A 12,009-nucleotide genomic window follows, 5' to 3' on the forward strand; every position below is an offset into this window, starting at 1 on the left:
TGACCTGAGCCGAAATCAAGAGTCAGATGCTTAACAGACTGAGCTACCCAGATGCTTCCCATGTTGTACTTTAGTTGGGACTGGAAAAACATGGAACAATTTTGTGATTTAGTTTCTTTGTATACCTTTTGTTTTCATTATCTATTCCTAGCTATCTTTTGGTTGCTTTTTTGAAGATTACTCATGTTTAAATGGGATCAGGTTTTTGTTTGTTTGTTTGTTTGTTTGTGTTTTACACAAATAATGTGGGAGAAGCATGGTGACTGAACAGATACAATTCAAAGTGTTGAGTTAGGACTTACTGTCTCAAACATGTTCTTACCAAATTTGCTATTTACTTTGCCTTAGATGTGCATCTCCTCTCAATTTGTTTTCTGTGTGTGTGTGTGTGTGTGTGTGTGTGTGTGTGTGAAGTTGGTGATTTGTTAGCAATACTCATTAAATCTCTAGCTTTCTTACTTGAAATCTGGTTGTCTCTCCTTACACGGATCTTCCTCCTGTTCTTCACATTGGACTGGACTTCGATACTGAACTTCTCACCAAACTGTTCTTTGCTGTCCCTTTTATTTTCTTAGATATTTTCACCTTGATCAGTGATTGGGTAGGCTCTGGAAGCCTGTGACACTGACTTTTCTCCTTAAAAAAAATTTTTTATCAACTCTATTGAAGCATAATTTACATATAATAAAATGTACATATTTTAAGCAAGAAACAGTGAGGTGGGAGCAAAAGTCTTCAACAATGAAGAAGGGTGACATGGAGGTGCATAAATTAAAACAACAGAGAAGTAGTGGGTGGCTATTGCTGGAAGATACCAGCATCAAAGGAGCTGCAGTTTAAAAGGTGAGTGGAGAAATGGTTTGGAAGCAATACTGGGGAGCAGAGAGAGGGGCTAACTCTCTTCCAGGCATTTAGGTGTAGGGGAGATTAGAGTAAAATTGGCTTTACTTCTGAGGTTAGTAGAGGAAATGGGATTCTCAGGGCAAGGCTGCATTTCAGCTAAAATAGGATTATGAACAGTGGCATGGTCCCCACTGATGACAGAACAGTCCTATTCTCAGGTATACTTAGATTTTTTTTAGCTTCTTAATTTAATATTCATCAAAGTAAAACTTATAGATATTTTAAAAAGTAAAAAACAACAAAAAACCCGCAGCACTTTAAGACTTACCAGCAAGCATAATCATCAACCTTCTACCCTTTTTCATCCTGAGATTCTGTTTCCAAGGGGCAAGAGTTTCTTCTACTATTTAGTTTTTGGAGTAGCATGCTTCTACCGCAGTTTCATAATTATTTTTACTCATGGATGCTTTTCCTGACTTTTTGTATAACTTCCTCTCACACACACTTTTCTTTCTCCCATTCTCCTGACGGAGTTATATGAAAATCTTGGGGTAAATTTGCTCTGCCTATATTATAATGGCTATATAAGCATTATTTGGTTGTTTATATAGTATACTAAAATTTCTTTTGCTTTCTTGTGGAACTCTCTAAAATGAAGTTTTACATCACTTTAAATTTTGTTAGTTTTTAATATGCCTGTTAGCAATCCACTCATAAACTCTCCATTATGACAATAAATCTTCTGATACATTTAAATCTGTGAATAACTTATCAGTTCTATTCTTTTCCTGAAGGTTTCCATCTTAGAGTCCTCTCTCTTTGTCGTCCAATCCAAACAGTCCTGCAGCACTGCTCTCCTTCTAGAATTTTTCCTTTGCCTCTTTCTTCTATTTGATTCTCTGTATGTTTCATCTTCCACTTTCTGTCTTCTTGGTTTACTCTCTACTTTGGTGGTACTCATATCATCCACTAGTTTTTTAAAACATGGTATGATGGATTAAAATTTTGAGAGCGTGTATATTTGAAAATGTCTTTGTACTTCCCTGAAACTTGATTGATAATCTGGCTGGGTATAGAATATTGGATTGGAAATAATTCAGCCTCAGAATTTTAAAGACTTTATTATATTTAGGCTTCCAAAGTTGTCATTAAGAAGGTAGAAGTTAGGTGACATTTGGATTCCCAGTCTTTGCATTAAATTTTTTTTCTTCACTGCTTTTAAAAAGCTTTTAATTATTTCTGGAGTTCTCAAAACTTTGATGATCTTGGTTAGTGAGGGCAATATTCACCTGTTTTACTTGGCATTTGGTGGACTCTTTAAACTCAGTTGTTCATGCCCTTCAGGTCTGAAAAAACTGTGCTATTTGTTTGAGAATGTCTACCCTATAATTTTTCTTTTTTCAAACTGGAATTCCTTTTAATATGTTGTTGAATATTGTAGACTGCCACAGATATTCTTATTTCTTCTCTTTTATTTCCATCACATGTCTTTAAAAACCCTTTTGGGAGATTTTAATAAATGTACTTAATTCAAATTATCACTGTCATCATACTTTTAGTATCTAAGAAATCTTATTTTCTGGAATATTTCTTTTTAAATAGGTGCTATATATGTTATTTACATTGTATTTGAAATATATTGATTAATAGATGTAATATACATAAATATCTGTGTGTATATATGTATATATAAATAATAAACTATTTATATGACATATGTACAAAATATCACAAATTATAATATATTTGAAGGTTTCTTTTGATCTCAGCATAGTCTCTATTGTCTCTGGGTACTTGTTTGTTTTGGTACCTGCACTTAATAATATAGTTTTTCCACAAGTGTCATGTGATTCTTTTTTTTTAAATATATATTTCAGAGTGAAACCCTAAAATTCTGACTGAAAAGTCTGTGGCAAGGGCAATACTTATTGACTAGTGGATTTCACTGATTAGTCAGGGCTTGGTCATTTCACTTAAGGATCCACAATAATCAATATCTATTGCCTTTTCTTTTGTCCTAGTCAGTTTCTTCTAAGGGAATATCCTCAATTTTAACCCTAGAGATATAAACCAAGAGATATAAACCAAGGATCCCCAGTGGATATTACTACACATACATAATCTTTTGCTCAATTTCCCAGTTGGGCTCTGGCACCTCTCTTTTAGCTATGTCGAGAGTCTTGAGTCAAAAGGCATTCAGTTCAGCCTCACTAGAAAGTAAATGGCCAGTCTTCCCCAGTTGCAGAATTGTGTGGCTGTTCCTAAGTGATCTTGGGGCCAACTGCACCCTATAAAGATCTTCAATCAAAACTGAAACTATACAGTATTTCTGGTTTCAGTGATAGCTCTAATTCTTGAAGTTCTGGTACCTCTAAATCTTGAGAGTTTCCAGGATCTTGAGATGTGCATTTCTAGTTTCTTGGCTTCCATACTTTTGTGCTCCTAAGTAACATCTTTCTCTGTTCTGATAGTCTACTGCTGATCTATTAGCTTTCTTCCTTCTAAAATTTTGTTGAATCTCTTGTTTTCTGAGATATACTCTCTCATTATCATTGTCTTTGTATATTAGTATCTTAATAATTCCTTCATTATAACAGTAGTAGTGTTTGAAGAGGGATTGGTGATACATGCATATATTCAATCCATAGTGTTTTACTAGAAATTCTTATATCCACGTTAAAGATATAACAATCAATCTTTTTTAATAAAAAGGAAGAACTTTTCAGGGTCTGTGTCAAAAGGATTAGAAATAGTATTCAAGTACTTCATGTTGTGAGAATGATAGGTATGGTTAATCCTGCTGAGAATCAAGTATGTTTCTATTAAATCTTATAGTTTCAAGAATGAAACTTAGAAGCAAAGGCTTTCTTTTGTAATGAAAAACTATATATTATTAACTAAACTACTAGGAGTTTTCCCAGAATGCTGATTCAGTAAATTCTTTCCATGTTCTTGGCTTGAAATGCTGCAGGAGGGAAAAAGATATAGTACAAGCAGAATAGTATTAAATTCTGATGTGCTTATATAGAGAAAGGATTATTACTATCTGACCTTAAATTTTTGGACTACTTTAAACTCTTTATTATTTTGTGTTTTCCCATTTTTTGGTTTGTTTCTCTTTACGCACTAACACTGAAGTTGATAATTGCACAACTGTGTAAATGATTAAGTATTATTTTTATATTAGTGATTGGAAGGAATTTACAGGGTTCTGATAGTCCCTAGTAGCTTTTCAGAGAAAACTCAAATTTGTTAACTTTTATTTGATGGTTATTTATTAAGATTTTACATTGCTTTTTTACCTTCCTAAAGGATCCTTTTTGTTTTGTTTTTGGTAAATGTATGCTTTAATGATGATTTAGAAAATTTTTTTTTGAAGTTTATTCATTTTTGAGAGAGACATAGAGAGTGTGGGTGGAGGAGGGCCAGAAAGAGAGAGGGAAACACAGAATCCGAAGCAGGGCTCCAGGCTCTAAAATAGGCTCCAGGCTCCAAGCTGTCAGCACAGAGCCAGACTCAGGCTTAACTCAGGCACCATGAGATCATGACCTGAGCTGAAGTTGGACGCTTAACTGACTGAACCACCCAGATGCCCCATTTTACTGATGATTTTAATTCCAGATTTCCTTGGAACTAAAATGTAGTTTGTAATATGTGCAATTGCAAATATTTTTTCACATTTATTTAAGAATGAGAAAATATTCCACCAAATATTTATATTAGTGAGGTAAGGTACTTCAATGTATCTTATTTAAATAAATATTTAAATGTAGAAATATTTAATAAACATTTAAATATTTAATGTAATTTTAAATAAATATTTAAATGTAAAAATTATCCTATAGTCTATGAAATATGATAATTTATGTATATATTAAATACCCGTGTATGTATAATAACTTCTGGTATCAAACAATTAAAGAATATTATAATTTTATGCTCTTTAATAAGCAAATTATTAAGTGTTGGTTATCATGAAATCTGCAAATGTTTTCTAAATACTTTAAGTAACAAAATTTATTATAAATTTGTTGCTTTCAGGGTTCCTGGGTGGCTCAGTCAGTTAACCATCAGACTTCAGCTCAGGTCATAATCTCATGTTTTGTGGGTTTGAGGCCCATGTCGGGCTCTGTGCTGACAGCTCAGAGCCTGGAGCCTGCTTCCGATTCTTTCCGATTCTGTGTCTCCCTCTCTCTCTCTCTGCCCCTCCCCAGCTCATGCTCTGTCTGTCTGTCTCTCTCTCAAAAATAAATAAACATTACAAAAATTTTTTTAAATAAATTTGTTGCTTTCTATTAAGAGTCACGATTGCTACTTAAAGTTTTATTCTCTGAATTATTGATAGGATATGTTTTAGAACAAATAAATAGAAATATTTTGAATTTTATTCTAATATTTATAAATCTTAGAATGGAAATTACAAATATTCTTTTAATTTACTTATTTTTTTTTCCTGGAAAGACTAGTATTTCTTTGTACACATGTAGCTGTTTTTCTAACAAAGATTACAGAAGCTTTCTTAGTAATTTAATTCTAAAAAAGAATTCATCTACATACACTTTTTTAAAAAGAAATTTCACATTAATTGCATCATTGGCATTTTTATAGCATATATAGTTACATCTATGCTTTGGACATTTATTTATACTTTCATATTTATTTTTTTATTGTTTTCTCTTTCTCTCTTGCTTTTATTTTTTTAAATAATTGGAAATTAAAAGACATGATTCCTTTCTCATTACCCTCAAATTACATGCAGTAAAAGCATGATTTTTTCTTAATACTTATTTCTTTTTCTATCAGAGGAGGTAAGAAGATGGGGTGTTAATGTGATGCTTCCCCTTCTAAAATTTTATCAATTATATAATCTCTAAAACAAATTTCACCTCTTAAGCATTCTTTGTACAATAAAATATTCCCACACCTCTTTAGCTCTTTACTGTGACTAGGGAAGAGCTCAACTTTGGTCCTTTTAAAAAAGGGCAATATTTTTCTGTAATATTTAGATGTATGTCTGGCACTAAATTAAATGTTTTAAAGGCAAGTACAAAGCAATCTGAGTGCATAATTCCTATAGAATTTGGTATATTTCTTGCCATTTTTATAGTTTTCTTCTTAAGATTTTCATAACACAGTTATTTTAGTAACTCACCATTATTAACTTCCCCCAAAATTCAATTTAATGTTTTTGGAAATAGCTATATTAAGGACTAAACATTTATTCAATTTGTGTTATAATAGAATAACATGAAAAATTGGCATAGACTTATTTGGGTGAAAACACAAGTGACCCTTGGAAACTAGTAGAAGCAGAAGATACCCCCAAAGAAAGTAGCTTGGCAGCTCTGAGTATTTAGTGTGCCGTAGTCATTATTTGTTACATGTTACTGGGGAAATGAAGAACATTGGCTAATTTGATGAGTCAGTTATGTAGAGGTCTATTAAGAGACCTACCACTAGAGTAGAACACTGAGCATCTGCTAAGAGTGAAGAAGTGATGGAATTAGAAGAACCTGGTGACTGTTTTTTCCAAAGTAGAGGTAATTTCTTTCATTGATACATGAAGTTTGGATAGATTTAAATCCTTTGACTTTTGCTTAAATAAATTATGGTATATGCATACTGTGGACTACAATTTATAAGATAGCACCATGCATCATGAAGCCAAATTAAGCCCATGAGCTAGTGTTAAGTATGCATGTATGTTTCTGTGAGTTAGTTTAACTGCTTAGGAGTAGGATTACTGTGGGTATGGGAGAAAATGTACTCTTTAAACACTTCAAATAGTTTGTGCTTATGTTATAATCAGTATTGCTTTTACAATGCTAAAGAAAACAAAATATTTAAAAAAAAAGCTCTCTATGGTTCTTGGGGATTTATCTTCCTATTTGTGATATGTTTTAATTCCCTTGCCCAACCCCATCTTTGCTGCAACAGATTGAGAATTCTTTTTTTTTTTAAGTTTATTTATTTATTTTGAGAGAGACACAGAGAGAGCAGGGAAGGGCCAGAGAGAAGTGGAGAGGGAGAGAGAATCCCAAGTAGGCTCCACACTGTCATCACAGAGCCCAATGTGGGGCTTGAACTCACAAACCGTGAGATCATGACCTGAGCTGAAACCAAAAGTCTGATGCTTAACAGACCGAGCCACCCAGGTACCTCAGATAAAGAATTCTTAATTCGTTATTTCATGTAGATCATCCAATGGTAACAAGGTAATAGAGAAGCCTAGGGAGCAGAATTCCATGCTACAAATGTCCTCCTTGGTCAAATGGAGATAATAATCTACAAACAGTTGTTAAGAAGATTAAATGAGGAAATGTATGGAAAGCTTAGAATTCTGTCTTGTATGCAGTAAGCTCTATACATGTGTGCTACGTTATGAATAGTGTTGTTGTTGCTGTTGCTGTTACAAAGTCTAGCCAACCCTGTACAGATAGGAATTCTGTCTCCAGTTCCATTCTTGACATATCTGGGCCTTAAGAGTGGAAAGAGTATGAACTCTGAAATCGGATAGATCTGGCTGTGAATTCAGGCTTCGTTTCTTACTGCTATGTGTTTTTGTGCAAGCTGTTTTAATTCTCTATGCTTCAATCTTTAATCTGTGAAATGGTTATTATAATAATCACCACCCAGAGGTTGTGACTATTACATGATGTTAAGGGATAAAAACCCCATAACTCATAGCAGGTGGCACACAGATCCTCAGTGCTGCTGCCTTCCTTCCTTTTGTTCCCTCATCTCCCTTTCTCTCCCTTCCTTCTTGCTATTGTCTTCCTGACCGAACACTCTTTCTTTCCTCTCTTCTCTATTTTTTACTCAAAAGAAGTCTGTATGTTCTCTCTTAGCATTTTATTTGTGTGATCACCCCTTCACAGAGACATACCAGAGATTGTTCTGTTTTAATAGTACCTATCTAATTGTTAGATTCATTTTCAAATTTTACCATACAGTTTGGGTTTCTACCTGGAGAGCATAAACATTAATAGCTATCTCAATTTGCGCTTTCCTGATCTTCATAGATATGGAATTGGAGTGCAACTTTAATTATTCATTTCTACTTTGATGGTCCCATTCATTTTTTATGATTTTAGGGAATCATTTAGGACAGCTACTTCACTTCTCTCCAAATGGGACTCTTTATACCACTGACAACCTTCAAATGAGTAATGTGCCTTAGTGTACTTTTTACCTTGTAGAAGTGCCTGGAATTCCAGAGAACATCCAAAGAGATTTTTTTTTTTTTTGCATCTTTCCTATAATAAACAAACTCTCTTTGAAAAAGGTAAGCTGGAGACGAAGTCAGGGAAAATTAGGTGCAATTGATTGAACTTCATGTTAGTAGATCTTATCAATACATTTAAACTGAATATTTCTACATTTTTTTTATCCCTGGAAATAAAGAGTCTTCTCTGTGTTGTGCACATGGCATGTAAGACTGATAATATCATGCACAGAGTACTTCTAGCTTTTTTATTTTATTTTAAGGGACTACCTTAAATTTTACATTACATGCAGAGTTGGACACCAGTTTTGACTTATTGAAGATTATACAATTGTTAGGGACTCTCTTTAATAAAAGGAATACAAAACTTAAAATACAAAGTTAGATGCAAATGTGAACATTCATATAGTATAAGAAAAAAAAACCACAACCTAAAATTTTAAAAAGTTTTTAAATATTTGTAGAATATTTTGTAAATATTCTGGAATTCTACTACTATTTAAAAATATTTCTGCAAATATTCTATAAATATTTAAAACTCCAGAAAATAACTCATTATATTTATTAACTAACTGCCTCACAAAGCTCTATAATACTGTTCCCTATAAGTTTAGTTGAATATTTTTTGATTATCTTCTTATACAACAAATAATTTTGTAATATTCTCTATAGAGACTACAGAAAGACAATTCAGCCTTTTACTATCATGTCCGATTAAAACTTGTTTTTTAGCGTTAATAATTTGGGGTCCATATGAGATTTTATAATGAGCTATACTTACTATTTGTAGTACAGCTCTTGGTTTGTGCAGTACAAACAGGAATTCTAACAAATTTTATTTTGAGAGGTTCCTATAACATGTTGTGTTGATAATTATATATGCCACATTACTGAGAATATTTCTGAAGGGGTAGAACTTTCATTTTTGTTTGCAATCAATTTGAACTGAATCTTCTCCTTAGAATTTACATCTTTGATGATTAGAAGAATTTTCCACATACTAGATTTTTGCTTCATACATTTCAAACCTTATTTCCTCTGTGTACTTACAAATGTCCTCTGCTGGGAATCACAGGACATGTTCATATCACACTATGATCTCTGGATATACACGTTAATTTCAATGAGCCTGGTGAGTCAGCAGCAACTTAATCATACATGGAAAAAACTGTGAAACATACATATATTCCACCCAGGTTAACAGATCTCTAACCCAGGTTTCCCTTAGTCAGATTTTAAAATGCCTATAGGCACTCCATTGCTACTGAACTCCAGGAGGTTTGTGATGGAAAGCAAGTCAGAGAGGGAAGAGACAGCAGTTTTCAAAACTTTAGAAAAACCAGTGATTATATGAATACATTGCAAGGGAACGCCGTGGGGCTTTGCAAAAGCCTGATCTAAGTGAGGTGCCCTAAGTTAAGCTTCATTAACTTCACAGTAAATCTGCCTCTGATTACAGAAACTTCTGAGTAAATGCTTGCCCTAAAGGGGCCTGCTTTTTCCAGACTCAGATGTGCCACACTTGATTTTGTGTCTGGTTATGGTTACCATTTCAGTGTTTTTCTCAAACGTTATGAGCAAATCAAAAGGCACTGAAGTTGTGACCCAAGAACTGTTCTCTGCTTCTTAGCACTCTAATTCTGTATGGATGATTAAAAAGTGAATGACTTACAGCATAATGAGAAAAGGAAAAGGAAGTTGGAAGGAAGCAAAAATGTGTACTAAACTTAAAAAAAAAAAAAAGGGAGGCCTTCTTCAAACTGTTGAGTGTAGAAAGTCGAGTGTTGCATAACCCAGGAATTTCCAAAAGACACCCACTGGCTGTCTAACAAGACGTCTAGGATAAGTTAAAAATTGTCCAAAATTTTGTTCCCAGTCTCCTATGACAAGGAGTATGGTTTTTGTCAGTCTCTCTGAGCTGAATAGATGACAAGATGTTAACTTAGAATAACCAGGTTCTCCAGAGACTAACGTATAATTCTGAATGTCAAATTATCAATCTATAGTAAAATAAAACTCTACATAGACCTGAATACTTCTGTTAGTGTGACAAAGTTTCTCTCTCTGTAGGCTAGCTTGAATGAGAAGTCTGATTGTAAACAAAAGTTTGCTTGGTGAATCTGAAATGAGAACCTGGGATGTGTTTTAGTTCTTTCGTGCTGCTTTGCCAAATCCCACAGACTGGGTTACTTGTAAACAACAAACACTTATTTCTCACAGTTTTGGAGGTGGGGAAGTCCAAGATCATGGCGCTGGCAGATCCTGTGTCTGGTGAGACATACTTCCTCATAGATGTCTGTCTTCTCACTGTAACCTCACATGGAGGAAAGGGCAAAAGAGCTCCCTGGGGTCTCTTTTATAAGGGCACTAATCCCACTTACAAGGGTACTATCCTCAAGATCTCATCACCTCCCAGAGTCCCCATTTCCTAAACCATTACCTTAGGGGTATGGATTTCGACATATGAATTTGGGGGTGGGCGGGCTTCAGACCATAACAGAGTGCATGTGACCTTAAGCAGAGTCTCTCAGTTAATATATATTGAATCACTCTTCCTTGTGTCTATTGGTTAAGTCTTGATTTTCTTTTCACATTGTTAGATGCACTCTTGCACATTTATTATGTATGGAACACTCTTTGTTAACTCATATTAATGCCATCGTTCCGAGTGTAATCAAACCCTGGCCAAACTAGGAGCTATTTTTGATCTTTCAGATGACAGAGCATACATTTTTTCTATATATTCTATATATTTAAAATTTTTTACAACAGTAACACTTGCTTATAGTTGACAAAGCAGAGGGCTTACACACTAAGTGTATCCCACCACCTCATCACTACCATTCACAGTTCTTTTACCTGGACGTTCCCTGCATATATGCAAATAATGTGTATAGTAGAATCTCTTAATTGTTGGTTTTGGATATTTTCGATTAACAACTTGTTAAGATAAATGAAGATTTAGCTCATTTATAACTCATCAATATTCCTCCTTCCAGTATGGCTATATTATCATTTTGTTCCTAAAGTATTATATTTGTAACACTAAATAATGTCCTTATGTCTTTGCTTTTTATTCTGCCAATTATAAACAATAATTTTTATCCCCTACTTTGAAAAGTGTAGATAATTGTATCTGTAACTCTTCCTGTGAGCACTTCCCTCTTGAAGTTTCTGTCTGTACTTCAACTTTTGTAGAGATTGATAGCAATTACCTACTATACATTATATGGAAGAGAAAGCTCATTAAGCCCAAGACTACTAATATTTGCATTCTGTCCATAAATTAATTGTTAGGAAAAAAACTGGATCAAGAAAGAATTTTGTAAGCAATCAACATGGTCTTTCAGAGCCTGTGTCTTGCTGTGCTTAAAAACACCAAGCAAGGGGCGCCTGGGTGGCGCAGTCGGTTGAGCGTCCGACTTCAGCCAGGTCACGATCTCGCGGTCCGTGAGTTCGAGCCCCACGTCGGGCTCTGGGCTGATGGCTCAGAGCCTGGAGCCTGTTTCTGATTCTGTGTCTCCCTCTCTCTCTGCCCCTCCCCCGTTCATGCTCTGTCTCTCTCTGTCCCAAAAATAAAAATAAAACGTTGAAAAAAAAAATTAAAAAAAAAAAACAAAACACCAAGCAAGAAGTCATAGACTATGCCCCATGAAGTGTATTTAGGGGCAACTTTGCATGTGCATTATGTTCTTAAGATCTGAATGCAGACACTAACACCAGTCAGGTCCGGACAACCAATCCTATATATGGTTAATAGACTTTCTATGATTCTGTACAAAATTCTCTCCCAAAGGTCCTTCAGGAACACATGTATTCATTGACTTTTTTGTATATATACATGTCTTCATGCATATAAGGAAGCTACACAAGCACTCAATTCAGATATTGCTTGTTTCTTTGATGATTATATTAGTATATTAGTATAATTATGTAATTGT

The sequence above is a fragment of the Leopardus geoffroyi genome, chromosome B2 (assembly GCF_018350155.1).
Source record: "Leopardus geoffroyi isolate Oge1 chromosome B2, O.geoffroyi_Oge1_pat1.0, whole genome shotgun sequence".
NCBI lineage: Eukaryota > Metazoa > Chordata > Mammalia > Carnivora > Felidae > Leopardus > Leopardus geoffroyi.